This window comes from Sorghum bicolor, chromosome 5 (assembly GCF_000003195.3).
Source record: "Sorghum bicolor cultivar BTx623 chromosome 5, Sorghum_bicolor_NCBIv3, whole genome shotgun sequence".
NCBI lineage: Eukaryota > Viridiplantae > Streptophyta > Magnoliopsida > Poales > Poaceae > Sorghum > Sorghum bicolor.
The window spans coordinates 69,094,604-69,113,201 of record NC_012874.2 but is presented as its reverse complement, the minus strand read 5'-3'; the positions used below and the strand labels follow the sequence as shown (position 1 = coordinate 69,113,201).

General features: G+C 39.7%; 2 long non-coding RNA genes across 7 annotated transcripts; both read right to left on the bottom strand.

Annotated features, from left to right (window-relative positions):
- LOC110435761 lies at positions 748 to 4,678 on the bottom strand. Its single transcript, XR_002453622.1, has 2 exons — positions 4,159 to 4,678; positions 748 to 1,089 (listed from the first exon to the last, which is right to left on the bottom strand). It is a non-coding gene; the product is annotated as an uncharacterized LOC110435761 (long non-coding RNA).
- On the bottom strand, positions 7,000 to 11,969 carry LOC110435837. Of its 6 annotated transcripts, none has more exons than XR_002453692.1 (6): positions 11,315 to 11,969; positions 10,429 to 10,467; positions 9,845 to 9,988; positions 7,782 to 8,766; positions 7,613 to 7,699; positions 7,000 to 7,486 (listed from the first exon to the last, which is right to left on the bottom strand). It is a non-coding gene; the product is annotated as an uncharacterized LOC110435837 (long non-coding RNA). The 6 variants fall into 6 exon arrangements; XR_002453691.1 differs by having other exon boundaries at positions 7,613 to 7,671; positions 11,315 to 11,968; XR_002453694.1 differs by having other exon boundaries at positions 7,613 to 7,668; positions 11,315 to 11,968.

The following is an 18,598-nucleotide window of genomic DNA, read 5'->3' as shown; positions in this document are numbered from 1 at the left end:
CAGTACAGAGAAAACAAAACATAACAAAAAGAAGGAGAGAGGAACACATATTCATTAGAGGGACACATGGTTGGAAAAAAATAAAGATAAATGGATGATTAGTAGACCGCATAAGGGGTAGATGACTATATCTACATGGTCCGAGACAAATAGATTCATGGATATGGCCATCCAAATTTATTTAACCTAAATTGATTAATCCTATTGGTCATGATGTCATCGTGGCAATCATTGAAGTCATCGTAGGAAACATGATTCCGACCAAAAATCATTTAACTTTGCCAGAAGATTTATTTAGAGTAAACTCTAAGCAACTAGGAAAAAAACTATGGGAAATTAAAGAGATTCATCCCCACCCCTTTTTATCCCTAACAGACGCACGAAAGAGGAAGAATGAGAGGGCCCTAGCTAGGTGCAGCGGTTGGGAGATGGAAAGGGCTTACAAGACAAGACATTCTGAATTGCGAAGCATGCAAAATTTAATCAGGCAATTACTATACTCTTGTGTAAATTACCAACTTCGTGGCATCGGTCATCCCACCAAGCGATGGTTCATAGTATATAGAAACCTGATCAGTCAATGGGAGAAGTGGAGTTCAATCATTTTCATTCTCTTGTTTTCGATTTACATACTCAAACAATATCTACTTAGGCACAGTCTGCAGTGACCTATATCGATCAAAGCCTGTGTACACCGAAAGAATATACTAATGTAAAGTGCAGAAAAAAGAGTAGATATCATAATCATTCAAGAAAAGAAGAAGGCAGTGTATATTTGATGCGATATAATATTGATGTAACATCTTTCAAAATACAAACTAGCTAGTACCTACAGGATTATTGTAGTAAATTAACCTTCAATATGTAAAGACACTCGGATATATGCATACACTGAATGAATATGGATCCTCGATCGATTTGGAGAAGGTCCACTTTATTTATGCTGATCAGCGATTCATTTAATTTATACCCTGAACCAGTATGTTCATTCCATTAATTTTTGCACAGACTGCTAATGACACGGCGGACGATGGCACGATGGGCTCCCCATTGTTGGTCCGCAAGGATCTGTAGGATCTCCCCAGCCACCTGCACAACATGAACCCAAAAGCGAAGCCGTAAGTATCAGTTGCTCATTTATTTTGTTAAACAAAGTTGTTCATCACATTTCAACAACTGAAAAATTGAAGTTGCTCATTCTATTGAGATTCTTCGACCAAAGTTAACACCGACATATATTTTCTACCCATATGTAGGCAATAGTGGGGATCTACGACCCAGGCTGCCCATGCGCTACAGCCCTAGCTAGTCTTGGACATGCAAAGCTACTTAATAAAAGGTGTAGAATTTATAAAGTTACAGAGATTATAACTATTTAGCTAAGTGAGTCGAAATCAATTTCTAGATCTGCCGCTGTATTTAAATGTCTTATCTTATCTTACTTTTTCATCTTTGATAGTATTACTATACCCTATGCTCATGCACCCACACGAAAGGTGATTTACTGAAGATGGGACTAAAATACTTTGTCCGTTCTAATTATAGGGATTGTCGGTATCTTGGCGCGGCCACAGCTGGACATAGCGCCCCTAGTGCCTGAGCGTGGCGGGGTAGGAGGTGGAATCAGTGGGCAGCTGTGACTGCACGGAGGGGGCTGGCCGGCCGCGACGGAGAAGGAAAGGGAGCAGTCGCGCAGCGGCACAGAAGGAAGGATCTAGTTGCGCGGTGACGGAGTTCTGCGGTGCATATTTTTATATACCAGGTCCTTTATCGTTGACCAAATATGTAATTCAGTTTTGTGTGTGTGGCTGTCGCTGCAGCTCTCCACGCGACAGCTTTTTACTGTGTACATACATGGAGCATCGGAAATACTTCGACACGGAGCGTCCGACGTGTGTCCACTCCTCGCGTTGCCTTATCTTCTTTCCTTTTTCTCTTCTATGCAGCCCACTCGAACGTTGCCTGCTCCATTATTCTCTGTCACTCGCCACCGCGGCACCACTCGCCCGAGCGCACGCGCCCCCGCTCGGCTCGCTGGTGCCACGCCCGCCTAGGCTGCTCGTTAGCGCGCTCTCCACCCCAAGACGACCAGCGAGCTACCCCTCCTTCTCTCCCTCCCCCGCAATGCCCTCCACGTGCCTCTATGCCACCAGAGTGGGGCGCAACAGCGGCAACTTCCAAAGAGGAGAGCACGCCTCCCTCCCTCCCTGCTCTCTCTCCCTCGCTCTCTCACCTCCATACATCCAGAGACAATGACGATAGCATGGCTTCGACAAAATATAGGTGGAGACGGATTTAGATCCGAGGCCTCTCTCCCCCCTCCCTCCTCCTCTGGATCTGCTCCTCCACCACCTCCTCCTCCACTGCTCCTCCTCCCTCTAGATCTATGGGATGTGATGGTGACTAGGGTTCCAGCGAGCTCTCTGTTTTCTCCGTGTGTTGCATTAGGTCTGGATTGATGTTGCAATGGTTTTCTTCGTTTCTTGCATTAAGTCTTTATTGATGTTGCAATGGTTTTCTTAGTTTGTTGCATTAGGTCTCGGTTGATGTTGGAATAGGTTAGGGTTCCGGCGAGCTCTCTAGATAGATGTTGCAATGGTTTTCTTTATTTGTTGCATTAGATCTGGGGTGATGTTGCAATTGGTTTCTTCTTTTGTTGCATTAGGTCTCGGTTGATGTCGCAGTAGCTAGGCTAGGGTTCCAGCGAACTCATTTGTTTGGTGTTGCAATGGTTTTCTTCGTTTGTTGCATTAGATCCAGGTTGAATGTTGCAATGGATTTCTTCGTTTGTTGCATTAGGTCTCGGTTGATGTTGCATCCTACTGTTGCAGTGGCAAAGGGAGGGGTGGTGAGCTAGGGCCGGGCTTTGGGGGCAAGCTGGCGGCGGGCGAAGGTGCTAGGGGGCCGGCGTGGTCGAGAGAGGGGGCGGATCCCGTGCGCACATGGGCTAGGGTGGGTTCGATCCACTTCTTCCTTGCGCGTGGGGGCAGTGTGGGTCTGTGATTTTCTTCTTCTGTTCGGGTGGACGGGGCGATACGGGGTCATGCGGAGGGGGGCGATGCGGGATATGCTTTTTCTTCTTTCTTACAGGTGCGGGGGGCTGTGAGGGTGAGGTGAAGCTTGGTCACCTAGCTGCAGGACAGACTATGAGGGTGAGGTGAAGCTTGGTCACCTAGCTACAAGACATAGGCTACGAGGACGAGGTGGGAGCTTGATCATGACCACAGCATGGAGCTAGGCGTCAGACATGGGGCCACGATGGCGACGCAAAATGCTGGCCCATCGACATCGAGGCGCCGCCTCATCGTGAATCGTGGGCACGAACAGAAAAAGGTGCTACTGGCCATTACAGTCGTTGGCTTGATCTGGGCAAACCTCCGAAGCCTCAGCTGAGGTTTGGAGAAATCTCAAACTACTTGATTGCTATCTTTCCGCGACTAAGGGAGTAATATAGACTACTCGAATTCATCTCTACACTTGATTAGTTATTTTTTATAGAAATAATGAAATATAATAATACATAACAAGGCATAGGTATACAAGCTTTGTTTTCCTAATTTTAAAGTAAAAATGGTTTCCATGATCCAATGTTTTTAAGCATGGACAAGTTAAAGCATTATGACTAAAATATAATCTTAAAAACAATACAGACATGACATAATAATTAATCTTTGAGCCTCTTATTTTCAATGCGATAGTTATGGCATGATATAAAGTCTGAGTACAAGATGCTGAAACACATAATATGACCGTTGAATTTTCAAACTCCAAATCATCAAGTTATAGTTCCTAAACCTCGTTGCAATGCACGGGCATTTCTGTTAGTATAAATACTATTGTACAAAGAGGTGGATATATATAAGGCATGCATCTCAAAGAAAAACACAGCAAATCTTATGCCTTGTTTAGTTCCCAACTTTTTTGGGTTTGTAGTACTGTAGCACTTTCGTTTTTATTTGACAATTATTGTTCAATCATGGACTAATTAGGCTCAAAAGATTCATCTCGCAATTTATAGACAAACTGTGTAATTAGTTTTGTTTTCGACTATATTTAATATCTCATGCATATGCCGCAAGATTCGATATGACGGAAAATCTTGAAAAGTTTTGAGTTTTTGGGCTGAACTAAAGGCCTACATACAAAGGAAAAACTTACATCCCTTGTGTACGAACTCCGACGCGTGAACATGCAGTCCGATGATGCCTATCAAGATCAGCTGAATCGCCAGGAACACGCCGGTACTAAGGAAGCAGGATGATGGGAACATGACTGCTATGGGCTGGTCTTGCTAGAATTGTATGAGAACAGGGAGCTTCAATTCCTAGCTAGTTCTTATAGGGAGAACTGGCACGAAGGAAGCAGGGTCTATATGGTCAGTACCAGCACGAGGGAAGCATTGAATCCGAAATGACAGAACAACCGCGTCCATATTTCTAGAACATAATGGTCAAATGCATGGCACGAGACAAATCAAATTAAACGTGGGAAAAAGGAAGCTGCTGCTTGGGACAAGGATGATGTTGCTATCCTTTTTACAAGAGCTAATCACGTGCTAATAAAAGATAATTGGGCTAATTGGTGGAGTCCTATCTGTCATGTTACTCATTCAACAGCAGCCAATAGTACTTTCTGTCACGTCTTATCAGCCAAACGAATAAGGCGAATTCATTGCTATTGAGGATAAGTCAAAAACAAATTTTTGAAGAGGTGAAAGTTTTTCGATATTGTAGCACTTTCATTTTTATTTGGTAATTATTGTCCGATGGACTAATTAGGCTGTAAATATTATCTCACAAATTACAGGCAAACTGTGCAGTTAGTTGTTTTTTATCTATATTTAGTGTTCCATGCATGTGTTATAAGATTTGATATGACGAGAAATCTTGAAAAGTTTTTTGGATTTTAGGTGTAACTAAACAAGGCCTTATTGCTCAATAGAATCGTAAATTAAATGGGTCATCCTAATACTTAGGAAATGTCACTCTGAGATAAAGACGGTGGAATATACTTCCTCCGTATAGGATTTAGAAGTCGTTTTATCGTATTTGAGTGGAGAAGCCACCCAAATTATTCCGACGGACTATCAGTGCAATTTTACCATAGTCGTCCCATCAGCGAATGAGATTAGTTTCTCAGTGTCGCCTTTTGGCGCTGTTGGTCTCGAAAGTGGCAGAAGAGAATTGACTTAAGAGGCCAGCCATCCAATCCAGCACATTATGAAATAATTAATCACAGGCTAACAACTGACGACGATGACGATGTTGCACTGACGGAGTGACGGTCACATTGCACTGACTGAGTGGTGACAGTCACACCAAAGACTATCATATTGTTTGGTTCATGCCAATAAATTTTACCGTCTAGTCCCTCCGTCTACGAAAGAATCAATTTCTAGAATTCGTGCCAAGTTTAACTAACTTTATAGAAAAAAGTAACAACATCTATGACATAAAATGTGCATCATATAAAAATATATTCTATGATGAATCTAATGATACTATTTTGATACCATAAATCTTAGCATTTTTTTCTAAAAAATTTGGTCAAAGTTTAAAAAGTTTGACTTAGGACAACTCTAGAAAGTGACTCTTTCGTGGATGGAGGAGTATCATATTAAATGTTTGGACACATGCATGAAGTATTAAATATAGACTATTTACGAAACTAAAAACATAATTAGAGAATAATTTGCAAAACAAATCTTTTAAACCTAATTAGTCTATAATTGAACACTAATTACCAAATAAAACAAAATGTTACAGTACCTATTAAACTTTAACATTCTTAGTAAACACCCCTAAGAAACGGTGAGTCTTCAATCTATTCGTAAGAAGATTTTGAGTGGCTTCTCCACTGATGCAGAGGAAGACTATTGACGACCAATGAGTTTTTGTTTCGAAAGCCTGGGTCATCATGGTGCACAGCAAGTACTTGGCCTGATGCGAAAGGCTACCTTCGTGAATTTCAGGCCGATTCTGAACTCTGATTTGAGGCTCACAGTCTTTGTATCACGTGGAATCATATACTCTTATAAAGCTAAACCTCACTAAATACATTCTCTCTTCATGCAAAGTGTCCACATCATTCTCCACTAAGTGACCCACTAAATGTTCTATCTCTTCATGGAAGGTGTCCACATTATTCCTCACTAAGTCCATGTCATCTTATATTAATTACAAAAAATGACTATGTCATCTATATCATATGAAATACTTTAAATCTTTAATCTATTAACATACAAGACATATACTATTTGTTTCATCACCAGTTTCTCTATAATGTAACCAAACATTAGTTTTTTCTATTATCTTAGCAATTTTTTACTAAATCTAATACAATAAGATACATGCAAGTCAAATCATATACTCTTGATGCAAGGTGTCCACATCATTTCCCACAATGTAACCCACTAAATGTTCTATCTCTTCATGCAAGGTGTCCACATCATTCCCCACTAAGTCCATCTCATCCCATATTAATTACAAAAAATGACCATATCATCTATATCATGTAAAATACTTTAAATCTTTAATCTATTAACTTACAAGTCATGTACATATACACTATTTGTTTCTATATAATGTAACCAAATATTAGTTTTCTTCTATTAACTTAGCAAATTTTTACCAGATCTAATACAATAAAATACAAGTCAAATTCATACACATGTGTACATATATAATATAGTGAATACCATATAGTAATGCTATGTATATAATAATTTGTTTTTAAGAAAAATCCGTAGCAACACGCGGGGAATTCACCTAGTATTATAAACCATCAATATAATGAGTTATATCACGTAAATATATCTAGTAGTATTGTTTTAGAAAATATAGAATACTTAATTTAACTAGCAAAACATGTCCGTGTGTTACAACGGAAGAAATAAGCTATGAAAAAAAATGTGTATTGATAGATTTTTATTTTATAATTTATTTTATATAAATTAATATTGGTAATAATATGACAATGCTCTATTAAATCCATATCAAATTGAAGTAATAAAATTAGAGTTCTACCATTGAAAGAGCCAAAGTTTAGAACATCAAAAAGATTCAACTTTACAAATTCGGCATCAAAATATTTCTTCCATGTTGTCTTCTACCATTTCTGTTAAATTAACGTTAACTTGAATGTTGTCTGTTATGTAACCACCATCACCCCTATAATAGTGACACGAACGATAGATGTTCTCACGAAATCTCGAGGCATGAACTCAAGGGGCCTATCCTGACGTAGTTAGACACTCTACCTACATTATTTATTTATATTATAGTCTATATATTCTTCATATTAGAAATCTTTTGTGCCAATCTACGCGCGCGATGGCGCGCACCCTATTACAAGTACTAGTTGAAGGGGCGCGCCACAGTATTCAATTGAACCTATTGAGTTTGCGCTATAGCGGCGCTGCATGAGGCCTGTCTTTGTCATCCTGTGTAGCTGTGGTAGTTTTCACATTCTTATTTGCCACTGTTTCCTAGAAAAAAAGATGCAAAGTGATTTAGCAGACTTGAGGATGCTAATAAGCATGATAATATTAGTACAACTATTTTGGCGGGTATAGTTTTAAGACTTGTAATCGAGAAAATATGCATGAGCTCACATTGGCAGCCTCGTCGCTAACTCTGAGCGGCTGCTTATGAGCGAGGCTCGCTGCTGCTGCTGGTAATGTGGTTCAGATTGGACAAATCTAAAATTAGTAAGTAAACAATTTTAAAATACAAATTTTGGTATGTTTGGTTGACTAATTATGACACAGTAGTGTCACTTACCCAATGGCAAGATCTTTTAGGGGTGCTTCATCAAGACTAAATGATGAGGCTGCACATTTGAACAATAATGTAAAGTATACAAAGGACATGGGAGACCCATTTATACAGCCCTCACGACATGGTTTATTTGTATCACACTTAAGCCGTATGTAGCAAACATGTGAAATATAGGAAGCTGTAACATAGCAATTGGAACTAAAAGATTATCATTTCCTAATTCCTGATGAAAATCTTGAATTATCTAGCAGCGATTCATATATCTTTTAGTGTTTAGAATCATAAACAAGGTACACATTAAATGAACCATTTTCCTTTTCTAAAGATGGGAAAGAACACTATCCACCCACCTTTTAGGAAAGGTTCCATCAGGAATCCACCACAAATTACATTCCACGCTAGACTATGTCCTATGTTGCTGCTACTTGATAACAATTGCAAGCTATTTATAGGGCACATAAAAATTTGATCTTTAACTTTGGTATTCATAGCATGTGTGAAGCTACAACTCTAAGTGAGGTGGTCCCAAGGTTCTACAGGACAGTAACATCCCCAGAGCATATGGCAATGGTAATTTTCATATAAGTTGATGAGCAGCTAAGTATCTGTGAAGGTGAGATGATGGCTGGGACAGAGCATAAGGCACTGACACTAAGTTACTTGCAATGACAGTGAGGCACACAAATTTGATGATGGCAACTATAGTATGCTTAAAATGGAAATAATGAAACTTTGAATACCAAAACATTATTCTAGAAAACTATAGTAGCGGTGAAGTAAAGCAGAAAGAGAAGCCAATCTTCATGCACAATAATGCTTGACACCTACAGGCTCAGCATGTCAGCCATTGTCATTCATTATAGAACATTGTCTTTCAGGAATGATAGAAATTGGCATTAGTGGCTACCATAAACAACATTTCCAAAAAAAGGATATGAACTCTTTAACTAACCTGAAAAGCCGCAGACTTTTGAAAAGCTGAGAAAACCTGAAAATGGTAGAAGAAAGGATCATACATAAGAGTTGAAAAGGCATGTTGTTATAGAAAACACATGACAATCTCATGGTTGATGTAAAAAAATCTGGAGTACAGCGTATAGTATGCGTCAATATTAAATAAATCATAAACCACATTTTCAAACAAAGGATATGAACTCTTGAAGGTTATCTGTTGCGAAACTAAAAAAAGGGGGAAATCTCACGGAGAAATGAGAAATTAATGAACTTCAGTGCACTGACTTTCCCCAAAACTGATAACTGTTGCTCTTACCCTTCGCTCAAGCTGACCAGCAGCTTCACCAAATGAATAAATTGACTTAATATATATAAAAGCTGATCATACTAATCTGTACAAAGTAAGCTATTAAGTGACCTCGGCTTTTAGAGTAAGCCACTCTCCAAAGTTGCCTGAGTGCATTCTAGAACAGGTAAAAGATATTATTTTTTCTGAATAACAATGCCTCTATTGGTGATGAATATTGCATAGCAAATTTGATGCAAGGGCCTGACTCTCCAGAGGGGAGGTAGTACAGTAAAGGAATTATGCAAATTTCAAAAAAGATTATCAAAGGTATGAAAGTATCTGTAGATTCATATACATGTAGAAGTATGGTGATAACCTCTATCTTAATATGCTGAAATATGCTTGTTGTTCTTATGATGAATTTTTAGAATAGGAAGGCATACATGTTTATTATCACGCAGGTCAGAGTAATTTAAGAGGAAGTGTAGTGACAAAATAGTAATTAATATTTTTGTATTACCACCAGTTAGCTAACAGACAAGGTCATTATGGAGGATCAACACATGTGCCTCTAAAGCTGCTAAAGTACCAAGTGAAGATTTATAAGCACCTAAACATAACTGCTATGATCAAGTGAATATGTCCTGAGGAAGGTCGACGTGGATTGGTAACAAAGAAATTGTTATCCATCAGTCTAGATAGAGATAAAAATAGCATGACTTTAAGTTCAAACAAGAAGCTATTGCAAAGAGCATACAAACATGTACACTAATTAATAGCTGCCATAGATCACACAAGGAAAAAAGACATAAAAAGCACTGACCTAGCTGCTCTTTCAGATAATGTTATTCTCCTTTTCTAAGCATCACAGTCCAAATCCAGGTGGCATAGTCAACACGATGCATTTGAATCAATTGCCACAGAGCTACAGAGAGCAACAAAAATCATGTAGCTATAGATTATTGCCCTGCAGTGCCCAAAAGATTTAAAAAGGGATAATAAGTATATATCCGAAATCTGAAATAGTTTTTGACTGATTTTTTTGCAAACGAAGAATCAGTCTATTTCAACAACATTGATGACATTAGGCAGGTCCTGTTCTTGTGCATCGTGAGAAGCATAGCACAATGGACCTTTACTACTTCAACAAAGCATTACTGTAATTGTACTTTGTGGCTTCATTGCATCACTTATCGTACATGTGCATCTGCTGGCACGAATATACTGTCATTGATAATATTTCCTAGGAAAAATATAGAAGCAAATGTAATGAAATATTTCAGGTCTTGACACTATATGACTAATATTCTAGATTTTTTTTTCACACTGACCATCAACCCTATGTATTAATGTTTCCTCTGTAGAGTTACACAGGAATTAGGAACTTAAAGAAGGAAAGTAGTCCACCTGCTAGGATTGGTGTAGGACAGCGGCGCCGCCACCATCCTGCCATCAGGAATCAAAGTTACATGAGAGCTCATTTTCATCATGGTTGTACCGGGAAAAAGACATCAGGTACACTGAGCATCACAGAAAATAGCAGTTTCGGCATGGATAGAGCACTAAAATCTAGAAGAGATCTGAAGCGTGAAATATTATGTACGAATCAAATTTGTATGACAAATGTGTGCATGAGATAGTACTATATAGTTATGTTATAAATTAGCATATGTAAGCCTTCTCAAAAACAAACCAAAGCTAAACATCAGATTGTAGTATATGGTAGTATATAGCTATGCCCCAAAATAGCATTTTTGAGTAATGCAGATTTGGGGTGCAGGAAAGAAGATTGGCCTCTTGGCACAGTGAAATAGGCCATCATTGCCTATGCCAAAAAGCCCCTTCACTAAGAACGGCAAAAAAGACCATATATATGTAATTGTCCATATCACTCCAAAAATGTGAAATGCCTCAGCTCAATAAAAGCAGAATAAAAATAGCATAAAAGACTGAGTAGTCATCTTAACATATGGCAATGGCTAATTTCAAATGAGGGTAAGAAAATACAAAAGAGTGATAATCATGATTGTGCATTCTCATATGTCATTGGTAAGAAAAAAATATTGTTTCTATTATCACTGGCATTGAAATACGGTGAACATGAAATGCAATATCTAATACTTATACAATATTTCAGATAGGCAGAAAACAACATGAGAGCAAATTCTCACAATTTTGTTCTGGCATAGCACACCGAATTACAAAATAATTTAAATTCGCTACACAACGATTTAAGCATTAGGGGCATAACTGAATCACACGATGCAAGTGCCAGAGTTGAGTACGATCTCACCATTTATCCTTTTGGGCATGCTGAGATGCGAGGTTGGAGGAGGACAAGGACAGTGGTTGCAGCCAGCATGGCCCGTCTGTGCCAGGCACTGGCGCCTTATCCATCGGAGCCAGACATGGCAGGGCAGCGCATGCCGGGTATCACCGTGGCTAGATCCGAGCCCACCATGGCACCTAGGGTTTCCCCGGCGCAGATGCAGCCACGGCCGTGGGGAGAGAGAAAGGGAGAGGACACGAGGCGGGGGGAGGGAGCAGCGGAGGCGCTGGCGTGCCGCCTCGGGCCGGCCACACGAGCGGCTCCTGCCGCCGCATCGGGAGGGCAGGGGAGATAGAGAGAGGAAGAGGATGGAGGAGAAGGAGGACGAGGAGGAGGATAAGGCAGACGAGGTGGAGGTGGAGGAGGAGGAGGAGGAGGGCGGCCGCAACGCGCCGGTTGCGCTCGGAGCTGTCGCCGTCGCCGTCAGCCCTGGCATCGGGAGTCGGAAGGAAGGAAGCAAAGAGAGAGGAGGAGAAGAGTCGAAGAAAGAAGAGACGATGGAAGAGAGATCGATGGTTTTTGTTTTTACTGTAACAGTAAAACTGGATGACGTGGCTGGCCATCCAGAGAATGCCGCAGGATTGTAGGGGTTAATGACTACGGGCGGCGCAAAGCACGACGATGCTTGCGGCTGAGGGTTTGGTGTGGGCTTTTGGCTTATATAATGGGTTTTTGGCTTAAATGTCATTATCAGTAGCGGGGAACCAACAAAGAAAAGTAATAGTATATTCTAGAAATTCACACACAGACAGTTGAACACACAACTTATACAATAAATTATCTATTCAACTATCTGTGAATAAATTTTTTTGTCTCGAATATGTAAAAGCATTGCGTATTATTGTATTAAGAAGGTACAATTTATTTATTAACTTGCAAGCGGTTTACACCAGCGGCGAGAGGTTTTTAGGCGCTACATATTAAGTGGTGCCCCGCACATTGCTACATAATCCTAGAGTACACTGCTATAAAAATCTTAATGGAGGTAATAAAAAACGATTAATGGAGGCGGACAACATAACCGCCTCTAATGAAAGGCCTCGATACATAATGAACTACCAAGACGGTTGGTATGCCCACCTCCATTAATCAATAAAAAACAAAAAATATCCAGCAAACCCATCGATGAGCCCGCTAGAGCCCATCTGTGCATGTGCGGCCACTGCCCACCAGATTCGTGTCAACACCGCCACTGAGCCAGATCCACAGTGCCACTGCGTGAGGGACGGTGTCTGGGCCCATGCCGCCCGTCGGAACGCGTCACTGCCAGAAGGCCATCGGCTTTGCCCCGGGCGTAGTGCTGCCTCTCCTTTTGAGGGCCGCCCCGCCATGGGTCCACATCGCCTCCGCGGGTGGGGGCTATCCCGACGTGGATCCATGCTTCCTCAGCATGTGGGGGTCACCCCACCATGGATCTGTGCCTCCTTCACGCTTGGGGGCGCACCAACGTGGATCTGCACCGCTACCACGTGTCAGGGCCGCTCCGACGTGCATCTGCGTTGCCTCCGTTGGTGGGGGTGCCCCGATGTGGATGTGCATCACCGCCGTATGTGGGGGCCAGCCCGCGCCTAGATCTTCACTAGGGAGAGAGAGAAGGCCGAGGCGAGGGAGATGTTGCAGCGCTGCTGATGAAAGAGAGAGAGGGAGACAGCGTCGGAGGGAGAACAGAGGGCGCCACTGTGGTGGGAGGGCATCGTGTGGTGCGAGGAAGAGGTGTCATGGTCAGAGGAAGAGGGATTGGGGCGTCACCACTCATCCAGAGCAAGAGGGAGAGGGGCACCTCCAAAAGAATCTAAGGCCTTGTTTAGTTCCGAAAATTTTTGGGAAATAGACACTGTAGCACTTTCGTTTGTATTTGACAAATATTGTCCAATCATGGATTAACTAGACTCAAACGATTCGTCTCGTCCATTTCGACCAAACTGTGCAATTAGTTTTTATTTTCGTCTATATTTAATACTCCATGCATGCGTCTAAAGATTCGATGTGACGGGGAATGTGAAAAATTTTGCAAAATTTTCTGGGAAGTAAACAAGGCCTAAGTCATATATACATATATATAAGAAGACGATTATCGAGACTTGCTTGGGCTGTTGGGCCTCAACTTTTTTAGGATACGGGTCTTATAGTGTGCCCGCCTTCAAAAATGAATTTATGGAGATGGGCTCCTTAAGATGACCACCTCGGTAATATGGGCTATTTTTGGAGGCGGTTGTCTTAAGGTGACCACCTCTATAAATCCATTTATGGAGGCGGGCGAAAGTGACTGCCTCGGTAAATAAAAAGTGTCCGCCTCCGTTAATCGCAGGCATTAACCGAGGCAGATGAATTTTGTGACTGTCTCCGTTAATAATAGGGCACCGTCTGGCAAAATCATTTGTGTAATAGTGGTATTCACTATATAAAAAGGATTTGTAGCAACATCTCTTTTTTATGGACGGTTCAATCTAAGACGTCTCTACAAATGCTTCATAAAACGAGTTGTCTCTGCAAGTGCATTTGTAGAGGCTATTGGTATCTTCAACCATTCCTACAAATGGTCCTATTTGTAAGATTGGCTCTACATCCAACCGCCCAACAAATGGAGAGGCCCCTATAAACAGGCGTCGAATAGTAAAAATGACACTGAAATTCAAACTTTACAAATTACCTTGGATGGAGAAACAACCAAAAAAGTTATAGATCTCGAGAAATTATACTATTTTATAGTTGATAACTTTTTCATTTAAAATCATTTTGTCAAGAAAACTACGTTCAAAGTTATCAAATTTGAAATTTGAATTTTTCCAACTATCTCGGATAAAGGTACAACCAAACAAAGTTATAGATCTCTAAAACTTATACAACTTTGTAGTTGACAACCTTTTCATTTGAATCATCTAAGGATAGCTATGAAACTTTTAAAATTTGAAATTTGAATTTTTGAAACAACCTTAGATAGAGAAAAAGAAAAATGAAAGATGTAGATCTCAAAATTTAAAATAACTTTGTAGTTGACAACTTTTCCATTTGAAATCATCTGGCTAAGGATAAGTATGTCTAAGTATGCTATATTTAAAATTATATTTTTTTAAATGATCTCTGATGGATAAATGATCAAAACAAAAGTTGTAGATCCCAAAAAGTTATACAACTTTGTATTTCTAATATTTGAATTTGAATTTATTTAGAGTCTCAAATACTTATTTTAAATTTAGTTAAGCATAATATGAGAAATTAATAAAGAGAAAGAATATCTGAAACAGACACAAGTGAGTGTGGGGTGGATTGGTGGGGCCTTCTAGGATTAATTTCTTTTTACTGTTCTTTTGTCCAAATTTGAGAATTCTAGAAGATGTAGGGAACCGTCCTTACAAATCGTTGATTTGTAAAGGTGTCTGGGTAGAGGTGGATGCGCAACCGCCCCCTACAGACCGTTAAGCTACCCCTTACAAATCCTCACTGTAGTAGTCATTATTTCACAAATGCAAATATGAAAAGTATGTACAACAACATAATTGAAACTCGCTCAAGTCAGATGAGAACCTTTTTTGAGTAAAATTGGAGGAGTTTTCACCCCTACAGCAAAACTTTAATTAAAAAAGGAGTTCAAACACAGTAGAGAGAAAACAAAACAGAATAGAAAAAGGAGAGAGGAACACATATTCATTAGAGGAACACATGGTTGGAAAAAAATAAAGATAAATGGATGATTAGTAGACTGTATATCTAAAACTTGGGTAGATGACTATATCTACATGGTCTGAGACAAATAGATTCATGGATGGTCATCCAAATTTATTTAACCTAAATCGATTAATCACATAGATCATGATCTTGTCGTAGCAATCATTGAAGTCATCATAAGAAACATGATTCCGACCAAAAATCATCTGATTTCACTAGAAGATTTTTATTTAGACTAAACCTTGAGCAACTAGGAAAAACTACGGGAAATTAAAGAGATCGATATCCTCCCCTTCTTATCCTTGACAAACACACCGAAGAGAAAGAAGGAGAGGGCCCTAGGCGCAGCGGTCGCGAGACGGAAATGGCTTACGAGACAAGAGATTCTGAATTGCGATGCATACAAAATTTAATCAGGCAATTACTATAAGCTAGTGTAAATTACCGACATCGGGGCATCTGTCATCCCACCAAGCGATGGTTCATAGTGTATATAAACCTGATCAGTGAATGGGAGAAGTGGAGTTCAATCATTTTCATTCTCTTGTTCTCGATTTACATACTCAAACTATATTTATTAAGGCGCGGTCCACAATTACCTATATCAAAGCCAGCGTATACACCCAAAGAATACTAATGTAAAGTGCAGAAAGAAGAGTAGATATCATAATCTTTCAAGAAAGAAGGCAGTGTACATATACTTGACGCGATATAATATTGATATAATTCATCTTTCAAAATACAAACTAGCTAGTACAGGATTATTGTAGTAAACCTTCAATATATATAGAGACACTCGGATGCATACAGTGAATATGAATCCTCGATGGATTTGGAGAAGGTCCAGTTTATTTACGCTGATCAGCTAGCGATTCATTTATACTGAACTATGTTCATTTCATTACTTATTTGCACAAACTGCTAACGACATGGCGGACGATGGCACCAGCCTTCCCTTGTCGGTGCGCAAGTACTTGTAGACCAGCCACCTGCACATGGACCCAAAACCAAGCCGTCAAGTATCAGTTGCCGATTTTGTTAAACAAAGATGTTCATCACAGCTTAACAACAAAAAAAATGATAGTATTTTCTATTTTGAATTTTGGTTTCGTTCGCCTGGGGCCCCTAAAAACTCAGGACTGGTCATGCCGCATTTCGAACCATGATAAACCATACAGTTGGAGCTGCTTATATATGCTAGGTCCTTTCTTAGGCTCTATTTTGAATCCACGCACCAGCTAAACTTCATCTGTTAAATTAGTTTAGTTGCTAGGGATCCAAATGGGGAGACAGCTAAAACTCAGCTAAACTTTAGCTAGAGGTCAAAATGTACATCATCCTTTTAGCTGTTCCAACCTAGCTAAAGCATGATTAAAGACTAAATTGCCCCTCTGTTTTTCTATGTCCATATCGGCTCAACAAAGGTAAGGATAACATGGTAAAAAAACACCAATTAGTTAGATGATCCAAACAACCGCACCTAAACTTTAGCTAGCTAGCTAAAGTTTAGTTAGTGTGGATCCAAAGTTCCAAACAGAGTCTTACACGGTCTCAACAGATGCTAGCTAGCTATAGTTATGAGAAACATTTCCTAAATGGTTCTAAACAAAAAAACATGGGAATAACTATATATATTGTTCAATGTTCCAAAACAGAATGTTCACTACTATAGAAACAATCTTCAGAGGCGCCAATTTTGTTTCCCAGAAGTGGCAAACTTCATAAATGTTCACTACTATAGAAACAATCTTCATAAATGTTATTATTTTATTATATAAATTTGGTCAAACTTAAGATGCTTTGATTCTCCAGGAAAGTTAGAATGTCTTAAAGTTTGGAATGTGGAGAACAATAAACTACGGAATGGTTTCGTTTTTTTATTTATTTTTCTGTTTTTATTTCACCCAATAATCTGTTTTACATGTTCTATTGAGATTCTTTGACCAAAGTAAACACCGATATTTGCTACCCATATGTACGCAATAGTGGATCTACGGCCCAGGCTGCCCATGCTGCTTGACATAGTCTTGCACTAGAAAGACAGGCGTGGCCTTGCTGCGCCATTCATTTGATTATGCCAGTGTTGTTTTAGGGATATATAAGATCAACAGTCAGGCACCAAATAGAAGAAACATCACATCACATCACATGTTAGTATATAAAATTATGTTATAATTGGCATAATTGAACCAAGAAAATATAATGAAATACTCCTAGCTGTGATTTTCCAACGCTGTGATTTTCCAAGTCCTTATAAGTATTTTTAAAGGTCATATAGGAGTCATTATGTGACTAAGAAAATAAATTTTATGGCACCAAATTATGTATAGCATAATAAGAAACCTAAAGCGGCATGCCACCAAGCAGGTAAAATAAACTTCTCTACAAATTAGAATACATTCAGACTGATTGAACATTCAATAAGTGCATTATAACTGATGAGCATGTGGATTTTGGCAAGCATACCTATTGAATCAAACAGAAATTAAGAACGAGATTGTACTACACTACGGAATGAGAGAGGAAGTTGCATGGCATCAAGCAGGTAATGTAAAAAAAAGGTATAGCCAAATCGTAGCGCTAGAAACAATTAGGCAATGGAAACTTTATTAAATAGAAGTAGTATCAAAATTCTAAATTAGGATATCGAGAATGAAATCCATGTGGCAAAAGCAAAAGTAGATTCAGCAAACTGAAATGCACAGAACAACATCTCTCAACGCATTTTGCTGCTACCCTGCTCCTCCTATCCTCTGTAGAGTGGAAATCAATTAAGCAACCCCCAAACACATAAAAGACAGATCAAAGCAAATGAAGTACGAGGGGAAAAGAAAAAAGACTTTTTTTCCAACCACTAGGGATGAAAACGGATCGGATACGGACGGACATTACTGATATTATATTCGTTTTCATATTTATGGTCGAAATCGGATTCGAATACGGATAATGTCAACTATGTCAGATAAGATAGGATTGGATGTCGACATTATAAACATACGATTTAAGTATTCGAATACGGATACGGAATCGGATGTTAAATATTCGGATTCGAATACGGACATATTTAAACCCTTCTAAATGAATTCGGTCTCGAATACAGTCGGAAAATATCCGTGCCGTTTTCATCCCTAGCAGCCACTCTTCAGGTTCACATGCAATCAGAGGCGATGTTGGTCCATGGAGGAGGACATTGTGTAATTAAACACCTCGCTCTCCTGTGCGTCTCTTGCCAATAATGGAGCACGCCGTTGAGGTGCTTTGAGCCACTCCACCACCTTGCTGTCATCCTAGCTACTACGAGGACGAGTTCTATCGCCCTGCCAATGCAACGTGGCCTCGCCAGGCGCTTGAGACATGATCACTCAGCGACGACGCTGCCGCATGGATTTTTCAAATATATTTTTTATTATGCATATATATATTATACTTAACAAAATTCAGTATTGTTCAGTACCCGTGTTTCAGTATTATTCAGTATTTCGTGGTCCTAGGTGTACGACTAGATGATACCGAACGTTGTTCAGTATTACTCAGTATTTTTTCTGTTCAATTTTGACCTGCGGTGTAGAATAATATTCTACA